This window comes from Odocoileus virginianus, chromosome 26, assembly GCF_023699985.2.
Source record: "Odocoileus virginianus isolate 20LAN1187 ecotype Illinois chromosome 26, Ovbor_1.2, whole genome shotgun sequence".
Lineage (NCBI taxonomy): Eukaryota > Metazoa > Chordata > Mammalia > Artiodactyla > Cervidae > Odocoileus > Odocoileus virginianus.
Window position 1 is genome coordinate 22,100,231 of NC_069699.1, and position 14,414 is coordinate 22,114,644.

Below are 14,414 nucleotides of genomic sequence, written 5' to 3' on the forward strand. Positions count from 1 at the left end.
CTGACCTGTACCTCCACAGGAGACGCTCAGACACAGTTCTGGCTCAGCCTCTGTGGGTTGGGTGTGCGTTTCATGCCCTTTCCAGGTGTGAGCAGTTCAGATGACCAGTGCTTGGAGAGTGCGCTGTCCCAGGAGGGCCGTGTGCCTGAGTCCCCTCCCCAGTCCTGGCCACCTGGCTTCCCGGGTGCGATGCGAAAGCACCATCTCAGATGTGCCATACGTCTCCTCAGGAGACCTGATCTCAGGCTGCGACTATCCTGGAGGATGTCAACCATCCAGGGTCTCAGGAAGATGTCGTCAGCAGCTAGGAGCCTGCTCATAGTTTTGTGGAAGATGCCATCTCTGAGGCTGAGATTGCAGCAGCCCCTTGTCTTCCATCTCTGGCTGCCTCAAGCCTGCCTCTCTGCCTCCGGGAGGGGAGGGGCCGGCACACAGCCAGCTGCTCTCCTTTGGTATCCACTCAATCCTTTGTTCTCTAAGCTGGCCAGGCTGGGCATTAGGTTGTTAGGTTAGAGCCTTTGGCGGCAAAGTTCTCTTTTCCGCAGTTGTGGTTAGGCGTGAATTCTGTAGGCTTTTTTTTTTTTCCTCCTGGTTATGTTACGTTGCCTTCTGAAATTCCAAAACTCCCCACAGACCCATCTGTGAGAGGGTTTCCTACTGTGTGGAAAATTCTCCTTCTTTATGACTCCCTCTCCAGGAAAGGTCTCCCTAAGCTTTGACTACACGAAAGCTTTTGACTGTGTGGATCACAACAAACTGGAAGATTCTTGAAGAGATGGGAATACCAGGCCACCTTACCTACCTCCTAAGAAATCTGTATGCAGGTCAAGAAGCAACAGTTAGAACTGGACATGGAACAACAGACTGGTTCCAATATGGAAAGGAGTATGTCAAGGGTGACAATATATAGCCTTTTTAAACGTATATGCAGAGTATATCATGAGAAATGCTGGGCTGGATGAAACACAAGCTGGAATCAAGACTGTCGGGGGAAATATCAATAACCTCAGATATGCAGATGACACCATCCTTATGGCAGAAAGTGAAGAAGAACTAAAGAGCCTCTTGATGAAAGTGAAAGAGAAGAGTGAAAAAGTTTGCTTAAAACTCAAAATTCAGAAAACTAAGATCATGACATCCAGTTCCATCACTTCATGGCAAAGATGGGGAAACAGTGGAAACAGTGACAGACTTTATTTGGGGGGGAGGCTCCAAAATCACTGCAGATGGTGACCGCAGCCATGAAAATAAAAGACACTCACTCTTTGGAAGAAAAGCTATGACTAACTAGACATCATATTAAAAAGCAGACACATTACTTTGCCAACAAAGGTCTGTCTAGTCCAAGTTATGGTTTTTCCAGGAATCATTTATGGATGCGAGTGTTGGATTATAAAGAAACCTGAGTGCTAAAGAATTGATGCTTTTGAACTGTGGTATTTGACTAGGCTCATGAGAGTCACTTGGACTGCAAGGAGATCCAACCAGTCCATCCTAAAGGAGATCAGTCCTGACTATTCATTGGAAGGACTGATGCTGAAGCTGAAACTCCAATACTTTGGTCATCTGATGTGAAGAGCTAACTCATTTGAAAACACCCTGATGCTGGGAAAGATCAAAGGAAGGAGAAGAAGGGGATGACAGAGAGTGAGATGGTTGGGTAGCATCACTGACTCAATGGACATGAGTTTGAGCAAGCTCCGGGAGTTGGTGATGGACAGGGAAGCCTGGCACGTCCATGGGGTCACAAAGAGTCAGGCACGACTGAGTGATTGAACTGAACTGAACTGAACAGAGATGCCTATGCTTGCCATTTAAAATTTTGATGAAGCAGTAGTAAGTTAAAATTTTGTTAAAATAAAGACTTATTTGCTTGTTACATTTATTTATTTTAAAGGAATTTCAATCAACCTGCTCTAAGGCAACTCCATTAGGTTACGGTTTAATTAGAAAGAGTAGGATAGCATATAATGACCAAAGAGTAAACAGAGATCAGCTTGAAGGTTACTGAGAAGCCTGTTTTTCTTACTAGTTGAACGGAGAACTCTTTTACCAACAAGGATGAAGAACTGAAGATTTGCTGGGCTGTAATTTGCAGCAAGGGGACACTGAGTGACCAAAAAATAATGATAGACTGAAGCTTTGGAATGGTGATTATGGATATGCTATTTAATTTAAAAAAACAAAAATTTCTTTAAGTTCAGATACTTCGAAGTTCATGAAAAATCATAATCATCATCTCTGCAAGATTAGTTTCTTCTCATTATTTTTTAAAAATGATTGTCTCCTCATTTTTTCTCCTCACCCACACACAGGTAACCACTATAAAGTGTTTAATATATGACCTGAGAACTGTATGCTTTCTAAAAAAAAAAACATATAGTTCAGTTTAGTTTCCTTGTGCAGGCTTAATTCACATGAAGGATATTGAGCTAGCTTTCTTATTTTTAAAGTTATTCTTAAAGTTTTTATTCCTCTTCTTCTTTAAAACTATTTCTTCATTTGGCTTCCAGGACTTTACTTCCTTCAGGCTCATCTTCCATGACTCCGGTTAATCATCAGACTCCTCTTATCTTTCTTCTTAATCTCTATAGTTCTATCTCTTAGCATGTACCAGAGCTCCATCTTCAGCATTTTATTTCCTATTGCCACTGCAATGAGTGGCAATAGGAAATACAATTCCAATCTCAAGGCTCCAGTTAATGTCTCCAGGCTCAAGAACCCCAGATATCTACCTTCAACCAAGACTCTCCCTCTAACTCTAGACTAGTACCATCTAAGTCCTTAATGAATCATGAAACAGGCAGAATTCCCCTGGAGAAACAGAACCAGTAGGAGTTAGATATTAAAATAATTGTTGCCTTCATTTGACTTAAGTAATGGTGGACTCTGCTTAGAAAATCAGAAATCTGTAGGGTAGGCTATCAGGAAGGGCAGGGAGGAACTCTCAGGCAAGGGCTGAAGCTGTTATCCACAGCAGCAGTTTCCTTTTCTTGATGGAAGCCTCAGCTTTATTTCTTAACTGACTGAATGAGGCCCACACAGATTACATAGGATAATCTCCCTTACATGAAGTCAAATGATTTTGCACTTTAGTCATACCTACAGAATGGCTTCACAGGAAAACTGACATTTATATTTGATTGATTAACTGGAGAGTCTAGTAAACTGGATACATTAACTCTAGTCATTAACTATAGTTCAGATCAACATCTTCCTTTTTCCTCAGCTCTCAAGGCGTCTCCTACTCCTTTTATGCCAACTCCATTTTACCAGAAACAGTAGAGTGGGCATCAAGCATTTTGTTCTTTTATGCTTTTTATCTAGTGCACTGGCAAAACTTATTAGTTCTATCTTCAGTTTTATCTACAATATGACCAGTTCCCACCAGCACTACTGAAATATAGTCCAAGTCACTATCACCTATTTCCAGATTAACTGCAACAGCCTCTCAGCAGGTCTCTGTGTCTTTAGCCTCTGTTGTATAGTTTCTTGTCCCTATAGCATGATTTCCTATCACAGGGGAAAAAACAAGCAAGAAAATAAATATTTGTTCAATGAATGACTGGATGTCTTTTTATTTTCTTTTGTGAATTTTTTTAACTGAGCAACGAAATTAACTTACATGTGCAATATCTGTCCTGCATTGTAGATATTTAAATTAATAAGAAATATAATACCTAGTATTTACTCATCACTCACTCCATGCACTGGCAATTTAAAGAACTTCAGGTATTTTCATGTGTGTGGTCAGTCACTCAGAGATGTCTGATTCTTTGTGACCCCACGGACTGTAGCCTGCCACGGTCCTCTGGCTATGGGATTTCCAGGCAAGTATACTAGAGTGGGTTGCCATTTCCTCCTCCAGAGGTTTTTTCTGACCCAGTGATCAAACCTGTGTCTCCTGCAATGGCAGGTAAATTCTTTATCACTGAGCCACCCCGGACAAGGTCAGATATTTTCATAGCCTTATAATAACACTATGAAATATATTTTCATTTATCACCAATTTTCACTGAAGAAAACTGATGCACAGAGAGACAAGCATCTTGCCCAGATTCACAGCTTATAAATGAGGGAGATTGTATTTGGACCCTGGTACTCAGATTTTGGTGGCTGTACCAGAATTTATTTACTATGGCAAATGACCACAATCCTTGTTTAAGGGATTAAGAGGTAAATATAGCAGAAGATGGGGAACATTAGAAATGGCCCAGAATTTCCAGTATAGTTATAGGTTGCAACAGCACACATATTTATCTCTTGAAAATGTGAAAAATTTGCTTAGACAGACATAACTATGCAAGATTATATGGAAATAATTTGTAGCAAAAATGACCAAAGAAATATCAGTAGGCTGTATAAATTGCTTGGAACATCTTAGAAAGAACATTTTAACACTGCTTGAATATCTTCAGTATTAGAAACTTTCTGGGAAATCAATGCACATAAAATGAAGGAGCTACATTAGTCCATAAACATAGGATTTCAGGAGTTTTTCTTTTCTTTTCTTTTTGCTAATTTTAATTTTTATTGCTTGCTTGTAGCCCTTTATTTAAACTTACATAGAGTAACACTTAAAAAAACCTATATTGTTGAAGATAATGTGATGCATTTTATATAAATTATTACATAAAAATTATTTTGTAAATATTACTCCATTATTTGGAATCTTATTGTTATGTAACAATCATTCCCTGTATGAAGAAAATATAGATTCAAGGTTTAAATAGAGAAATAGTGGAAAGAACACATGGAAGATGCAGAGAAAGGATTTAAGAGAGGGTTCTTTACCTTTGAATTTTCCCTTCTTAAATGAATGGCTGTGTGTGTGCACGCTAAGTTGCTTCAGTCATATCTGACTCTGTGACTCTACAGACTACAGTCCAACAGGCTCCCCTATCCATGGGATTCTCCAGGGAAGAATACTGTAGTGGGTTGCCATTTCCTCCTCCAGAGAGCTGTCTTTATTCCAATCAAATAATGAAAAGCACAGGTGCTGTCCCTTCTCTTTCTTATTTTAGGGCTATGCCATCTGAATGTACATCTATAAAGAAGAGGGCATGTTGAAAAAAACAGATCTAAAATCTGAATGAAGCAAGTTGAAACACACTTGTTTTTCCATTATTATAGGTTTTACTGAAATCATTCTAACTATAACTGACTTTGCTTGTTAATAAAATCATACTACTCTTGAAAATATGGATGGCTTATATCTCACAGACCAAATTTGGCCATTTTTAAAAAAATAAAGCTTTATTGGAACCCAGCTATGTCCATTTTTTTTTAAATGTGTTTTCTGTTGTTGCTTTTATACTGAAAGGCAGAGTTGAGGAGGTGTGGAAAAGACCATATAGCTTGCAAAGCTGAAATAATTCACTAACCTTTTACAAGAAAAGTTTGCTGACCATTGCTCTAAAAAAAGCCCTCAGTAATTATTATTATTATATCACAGGTAATTATTATATATTGTTAAGATTTAAACTGTGACTTAGTGCAACTTGTAACAACTGTTCTGCTTCCTTTCTACAGTTGTCCCAAAGTGTCTAGTTGGCTTTGAGATGAAGAAGAATTCAGAATATATATATATTATATATATAATATATATTATAATATATTAATATATAATTATATAATATAATATATTATATATATAATATATATATATATAACAGAATTCAGTTATAAGGTCAGGAGAGCCAAAACTTCCCCCAGAGGCATTACAGTCATGATGCCTTCTTACAGGGGCTTTCATTTAGGTAACGAATCTACCTAAAGTCATTTGAAGCAAATTGCAAGGCAAACCTTGAGTTTTTAGAGCCCTCTGGGAGCAATTTATTTGATATGTTTACTGTTAAACAGATGTCCTAACATTAGGATTTCAGGGTCCATAAAATGTGGTAAGAACGGGGAATGCATCTAAAAGAGAGACCGTAAAGGCAGACTCTTGACCCGCACCTCTGTCAGCTCTTCTGCCTCGCTCCCTCTTTCCCTTACTTTGATTCTCTTCGCTTATGCTTTTGCTACCTAGGTAAAGCACTCGTTTGGGCTTGCCAGGTGGCTCAGTGGTAAAGAATCTGCCTGCCAGTGCAGGAGATGCAGGAGATATGGGCTTGATCCATTGTGGGGAAGATTTCTTGGAGGAGGAAATGACAACCCTCTCCAGCATTCTTGCCTGGGAAATCTTGCCTGGCGAGAGGAGCGGGCTACAGTACATGGGGTTTCAAAAAGTTGTACAGACTGAGCACACGGGCAGGTACTCATTGGTAAAGCTCTTGTCAATTTCCTTACCATTCATGTGCAAATATTTGCAATCCCAGACTCATTTATTTTATGGTTCAGCAACACAAGTAAAATACTAAAAATCTACTATTAGCATTAGAATGTCTTCCAATGTAAAATAGGACATATTTAAAAAGAAAGCTTCTTTGAGGTGGTAACTTCAATATAGGATATTTTAAGAGTAAATGGGTTACTGTCAATTAATACTCTTGTTATGTAGTGTGCATTTTATTTAAAATGTTTTATAGTGTAAATTTTCATGTGTATGACAACTATTGTAAATTAAATTATTTATATCCTTAATTTCTTTTCTTAGTGAAGAAAAGGAAAAACATTCTTCTCCTCACTGGCAATTAATTTTTATTTGAGAGTACATCTATGCCTGGGAAGTGTTTGCATTTTTGAACTTAAACAACTAGATTGGAAATCACTTCATTCATCAAACATTTGCTTAAAGGTTACAAAGTTATAAGCTTTCTGCAAGTGGTGAGGATATAAAAAAGATTCCATATTTAAATAATATAATCCATTGAAAATAGTAATATTGAGAATAAGAATTATCAAAATATAGCAGCAGCAGCCAAAATTATATTCAGAGAACTATTCATGGATTTAACATTTTCTTCTTAGAGGAATGAAAGATGAAGAATTCATCTCAAGAAATAAGTAAAACAGTAAAAAAAAAAAAAAAGAAGAAGAAGAAGGGTGTGATGGAGATACAGCCAAAACCCACTGTATTTTATGAAAAACAAAAACAAAAACAAAAACAAAAACAAAGAATTGTTAATCTAAAAGATGGTTTTGGGGAGTGAGAGGATCTGACACCACATGAATATAAGCAGTAGAAAAAGATGATCTCCAGGCAAAACTAATCAAGGAAAAAACAAAAAAAACCCCCAGATAAATCAAGGTTGATAAATGGAACATAGGAGTATAGAGGAAGAAGTTTAAAATATAAATGAATATAAGCAAATATATGTTGACATTTGGTAACCTCATTTAAAAAATATGATATTTTAGTTTTTCAGAATTACTTTGTTTTACTTCTCAATAACTTTACCTATAAATTGTCTTTAAAATTTTATGAAATATTTCTTCAACAATTTTACACATATTAGATAAAAAAGTAAGAAAAAGATGAATTCTTGTACTTTGAGATAAGACCAAAACAAGTTTGGTTTATTTTGATTTAGTTTCTAGATACAGGTTGAAATCCAGAGAACTTTCGGGTTCTTGTAGGTAACCACGGTGTCTTTTTCTTTTTTCCATTTAAACAGACCTTACTTTTAAATATCTTTATGTTCACAGAAAAATTTGGCAGAAATTATGGAGAGTTCCCATATACTCCTGCCCTTACACATGCATTGTCTCCCCCACTACCAACACCCCCCACCAGAGTTGTACATCTGTTCAGGCTGTGAAACATATGTTGACTCATCACAATAGTCCAAAGTCCACAGTTTACCATAGTTTTGTACATTTTGTGAGCTTTGACAAATGTATAATGACATGTATCTACCATGATCGTATCATATAACACAGTTTCCTCACCCTAAAAGTCTCCTGTTTTCTGCTTATTCATTCCTTCTTGCCCTCTAACCCATGTCAACCACTGACATTTTTACTAATCAAGGAAAAAACATAGTTTACCTTTTCTAGAATGTCATATAGTTAGAATTAACAGAATGTGAACTTTTCAGGTTGACTTCTTTTACTCAATAATATGCACTTAAGATTTCTCTATGTCTTATCATGTCCTGATAGTGAATTTATTTTTAGCACTGAATAATATTCCATTGTCTAGATATACCACATTTTATTTATCCATTTACATACTAAAAGGCATATCTGTTGCTTTCAAGTTCTGGCAATTTTGAGTAAAACTGCCATAAACATTTGTGTCCAGCTTTTATGTGGGCAAACATTTTCAACTAATTTGAGTAAATACTCTTTGAGTAAAAGGATTTCAGTTATGCAGCACTTTTTAAGAAATTTAACTGTGGACAATTTTAGATGACACCTGTTTTCTTAGTTTATTATAAATGCTAAAGCTGTCTATAATATTGTATCAAGTCTTCTTACTTTTTTGTGTTACTTGCTTTGGCATTTGATTTTAAACTATAATAATGGAAGTTTATTTATTTTAAGGTAAGAGAGGGAGTTTTCATCTAACAACAACAACAAAAAAGCTTCATAAATAAATTGTGCTTATATCAATTCACCTTTGATTTCAGGAAACTAGATTGAGGATCGCAAAGAAAGAAACCATTGATTTTGTTAGTTGCCTCTAGGGGATTATGGAATACTTTTCTTTAGAGATCTTTAATAATGAATTTTTTTCTGAGTATATTAGCCTTAGAATGCCTGATTTTGGTCTGAATATTGTAGAAAACCAGCTATAATATTTCACAGTACACCCATTTCACATTAGGTTTGTAAAAAATATAGGAGTTTAAATATCAAAGTTCTGAGTGAACATTTTTATACTCTACTAAAACAATTCTGAGAAATAGTTTGAACTTCTGAGTCAGTCAAGGTTCACTTTATCATAGGGCATGCCTTTAGTTTACAGGATGGATTAGCCTAAGGAATTATGAGGATATTACATGGGGATGTTGTTTTGGAGTCATTTCTTTTCCTGGAGAGTCCATATCACTATAGAGGATACAGCCTGACCAGGGAGGTACTTACTTAATGCTGTGTACCTGTTGTTACCATGGTCAATTTTATACTATCAGGATCTACTGACAGAGAGTATAAGGTGACGAAAAACTCATCATAGGTCTTGTTTAGACACAGCCAAGAGGATGACATGGAGGAAGGAGATATGGTAAAAATCTGTCATTGCCTCTAGGTGGAAACATAGCTCCTCACTGAAGAAAAAGTGACATTTTTCCAAGTAACAATTATCTGCACAGCTATGTGTCTTAATGACTAAATCGAGTGTAAAAATGGCATACAGATCCATCAGGGAGTATATGCATAGTTAATTATGCCCGAAATAATAAATGTATGATTTCCACAGGATAAGGTAAACAGCCAATTAAACTAAGATATGATATACACTTTCTCTACTCATTAGTCAAAGCATAAAACATTTTAGCGTTGCCTAAATAATTTACTTGTGTTAAAATAAAGGGAAATGCTTAAAACATTAATAGGGTACTTTACAATCTTGAAGTCAATAAGTTGTTATATGATGGCTATGTAAATAATTCAAAGCTCTATTTAGCACAAAAGGGCCAAGGCATTTTTGCACAATTCAAATAATTCAAAATTTGCCACAGTTTTCTCCACTGGGCCAAGCTGTCTCCAATGGCTTCTTCCTAGATGAAACCTGGGGAGATTTTGATGCTGATATTCTGCTCTCTTTCCATGGGAATATTATTATCTGTGGTTGTTTTATTTTTATTAATTGTTGCTGTGATTTGAGTACTACTAGGCACTATGAGAGGGGACAAATAAGTGTGGTCCTACTTCTCAAAGAAAAGTAAAAGAGATAAGCAAAAAAAAAAAAAAAAACAACAAATTTAAGAAGAACATATACATATATCAAATAAAAATTATTTTTAGCATTCAAGTCCAGTGTTCACAATTTGGTATGCATGACAAATCCAATGTTTACAGAGTAGTTTGACTGATGATAATACATAAACTAGATTATGTGTCTGGAATGCATATACAAATAAAAGATCAGGAAGTCAAAGGAACACTTTTAGTAGGATTCACTTGAAATGCAAATGTAGATAAGATTTGAAGAGCTGAGGGGAAGACAGCCCAGCGCTGTTAGCTCTTGGAGGAGGGAGTATATGGAGCAGGCCAGTGAAGATCAATCAGAAAAGAAAGTTTGGAATTCTGGTCTCTGAAAGGAATGGTTCAGGCAAATATCCTTGCTTTTAGCTTATACGGAAAACAACAGAGTAGACCTGACTCAATAAAGATGACATGCTCTCCATATCTTACCTTACAGAGCATTCCAATTCCCCACTCTCAATGATCTCATCCCAAATGTCTCTTGCCAAAGTTTTAATTCTCTGACTTGCTTGGCCTATGGGTCTTAACAGATGGGCATATGCTTACACGAAATAAAATGCTAAAATAAAAAGTAAGTGAATTATATAACAGTAGTGTGAATATAGTGTGAATATATGTATATTAGAACTTGTCATTTTATTAACACACCCATTTATAGGAGTAAAGTAGGGATCACCATTTTATACAGAATCACTGTGTGTGTTCTTTGATGGCACTAGAAAAATACAGAAAAAGTAAAAAACAAACAACTCCATCCCCACCCCCCACCAAAACTGTATTTGGCTTAGTAACATATTCACACTCTTAGCAGCCCTGGATTCTGATACATACTTGCCATGTATTCTTGCTTCAAGATATTCACCAGCATTCCTTGAACAGCTAATAATAGCTATTTGGTCACACCAGAAAAAAAATGAAGGAACCCCACTAACCCATTTTCAACACTAATGGTTTATATAATGGGGTTCAATTGCATTCAGTACATAAGCGTGCTGGAAAATTTAGGAAGAGAATTAGAAGATGATGCTACAAAATGCTTCCATTCATCTGGGAGGCCCTTTGCCATCAACAGACTGCAAGCATTATCAGAATTTCTGGAGACAGATCATTCATCACTTTTTTTTTCCACCTCACCTAAAAATACAGAGTGTAACCACTATTCACATAAAACTATAGATAAACATGTGGGATCCCCTAGTGAACACACACATACAATCCCCACTACATTTCCCTAGGACATGATGGTCAAGATATGGTTACTTAATTCAACATAACTCACTATACTTAAGCTATAATGAGCACCACACACAGAACTGACTGATTTTTAAAACATAAGCACAGTAAAATACATCCATAGCTGAGAATTTATAGTGCAGTATTTTTAATCCTCCTCCTTTAAAGAGGGCATTTAAATATTCCAGAGTACCAGAAAAAGAATGACCAAATTGATTACTATATATAATTGCACACTTTCAAAGTCTATGTGTTGGTCACTCAGTCATGCCCTACTCTTTGAGACCCCATGGACTGTAGCCCACCAGGCTCTTCTCTCCATAGAATTCTCTGGGCAAAAATACTTTAGTGACTAGCCATTCTCTTCTTCAGGGTATCTTCCTGACTCAGGGATCGAACCCAGGTCTGCTGCATTGCAAGCAGATTCTTTACCATCTGAGGCACCAGGGAAGCCCAAAGTCTGTGAAGAGCCATAACTCAGTCAAGAGTTCATTGTTTAGATGTATTCATGGTGATTAATAGGGTTTCTCTTTTTTTTGGAAGGGTTGTCATTTTGTCTTTAACCTGACAAACAAAAGATAATATTCCAAAGGTGATTTCATTTGATTTTTTGTTTGTTTAGATATCAGGTGAATGATCATTTCCTAGATTATTCTAAAGCTTATCTATTGATTTAAGATCTCTAGCAAATCAGTAATGTATCTTTACATTGATAACTTCAAAGTAAGTAGTAAACTCTCATAGTAATATAATTATTATAGCTCTTCTAAATTTGAATAACTGTTTCCTTGCTTTTATAAATGTGTTTGTGTCCATATTAGAAATGATGCTTGAATGAATTATTTTATGGTTATTATATGTGCTTCAAAAACATGAAACATTTAAAAATGTCATTAAAGTACCAAAAAAAAAAAAGTCCCTGAAAGGTGAGTTTAAGGTATATAACCCATTTAAAGCTTAGAATTTTTGACTGATTTCCCCTTGCAGAGCACCATAACTTTATTTTCAATATGCATGGTCTGCTATTTTCTCAGCACCAGAGAGAAATTAACACTGATAGAATTGGGGGCACAACTGATTCAGAAAGCAATTTTTTCTACTTCCTATATCTTTTCAGGTACACAACATTAAGACAACATTCTATTAAAAAGCATTATAAAATCATAATAGGTAAGACAATCTCAAAGTCAAGTGTTTTAGCTAATAAACCTGCAGAACCCTTAAATCTATGCTCTTTACAGCCTTTCAGTTTATACATTACCAACATAAAACTTACTCAAATAAGGAAAGCAATTTTAGCCTTCTTAAAAGCATTAGATGCATACTCATTTGTACAAAGAAGGAAATTGAGATTTCAGTTTTTCTGGGTGCAATAAAGTATGAACCTGGTAAGGATATGGGGGTAGAGCTGGGTGGAGAAGAAAAAGAAAAGTGCTGAGGATATACAGAGTTGTGTCATATAATAGAGAGAGCTGTGCCCTCCTGCAAGGTAGCCACTACCCACATGAGGCTAAATTAAACAAATTATATTTGAATTAGATAAAATTAAACTGATTAAAATAAAAATTATTTTGCTCAGAGACTCAGACAACATTTCAGGTGCTCAACAGACAAGTATGACTGGTGGCTACTGAAATGGGTAATGCAGAACAGAACACACCCATCATTGCAGAAAGTTCTTTATTTAGTCTTGAATAGAGGAAAGAAGAGGCATTAAAAATCAGAGATATTACTTTGCTGACAAAAGTCCATATCATATAGTCAAAGCTATGGTTTTTCCAGTAGATGTGTATGGGTGTGAGAGCTGGACCATAAAGAAGGCTGAGCACCAAAGAATAGATGCTTTCAGACCGTGGTGCTGGAGAAGACTCTTGAGAATCCTCTGGACAGCAAGGAAATCAAGTCTGTCAATCCTAAAGGAAGTCAACCCTGAATATTCACTGGAAGAACAGATGCTGAAGCTCCACTACTTTGGTCACCTGACATGAAGAGCCAACTAATTAGAAAAGACTTTGATGCTTAAGAAGACTGAGGGCAGGAAGAGAAGGAGGCAACAGAGGATGAGATGGTTGGACAGCATCACCAACTCAATAGGTGTGAGTTTGAGCAAACTCCAGGAGATGGTGAACCAGGAAGAACAGGGAAACTTGGCATGCTGCAGTCCGTAGGGTTGCAAAGAGTTGGAGAAGACTTAGCAACTGAACAGTTACAACAAAGGAAAGAAATTACTCAAATTAAAGTTTCATTTTGTCATTTTGTCTAAGATGGTATTTGTTTAGAATATCTACGTGTTGAAATAAGCTGGCCAGCCTAACTTTTTGTATTTTGTTCTAGAAATAGGCAAAGTTTGCAATCTTATTTGCTCATGTTAGGATGGATTCATTTTGAAAACTTACAACTACACACAAAGACAGAAACTTAAGTATACGTGTAAAGCCTTCATAAATTTTCACAGACTGAAATTGAACCCACTCATACAATCAGTACCTGGATAAAACAAAATGAAAAACAAAACAAAGCATTCATTACAGGCATCCCCAAACTCTCCCTTCTCCTTTACCATTATTTCCTTTCCAGTCACTACAACCCAGCAATGATAATTACCAGTGTGACTACCACCAATTCAGATGATTTATTTTATTTTATATAGAAGGCTTCATGTACAGTCTAGTCTTCTGATTTTTTTTTTTGTATGAGATTATATGTGTATACATACATGGTCAACTGGCATTGGTGTTTAGCAGGAGTGGATAACAAACTTTTAAAAAAAGAAATGGATAGTTAATATTTTCATTTTTGTGAGTAATGTAGACTCTGTCGCAACTACTGAACTGCTTTTGTAGAGTGAAAATAACCATAGTCAATATATAAATGAATGAATACTGTAGTTGTTTTCCAAAAAAGAAGTATTTACAAAAACAGGCAGTGGGATATATTTGCCCATGGTCTGTAGTTTGACAACTGCTGCTGTTTGATTTTTCATTGCCTGACTATCCCACTGTTTATTCCTCTGTTTTGGGCATTTGAAACATTTCCTGTTTGGATTATTATAGACACCCTGAGAACATTTCAGTACAGGTTGTTGGTGAATATTGTAATTCCCCTCTTGTTCCGCCTCTATCTGGCAAGCTTCCCTCTCTTCAGGCATTTATAGTTTAGTACATAGGTCCGTCTAGTCAAAGCTATGGTTTTTCCAATAGTCACATATGGATGTGAGTCAGACTACAGAGAAAGCTGAGTGCTGAAGAATTGATGCTTTTGAATTGTGGTGTTGGAGAAGACTCTTGAGAGTCCCTTGGACTGCAAGGACATTCAACCAGTCCATCCTAAAGGAGATCAGTCCTAACTGTTCATTGGAAGGACTG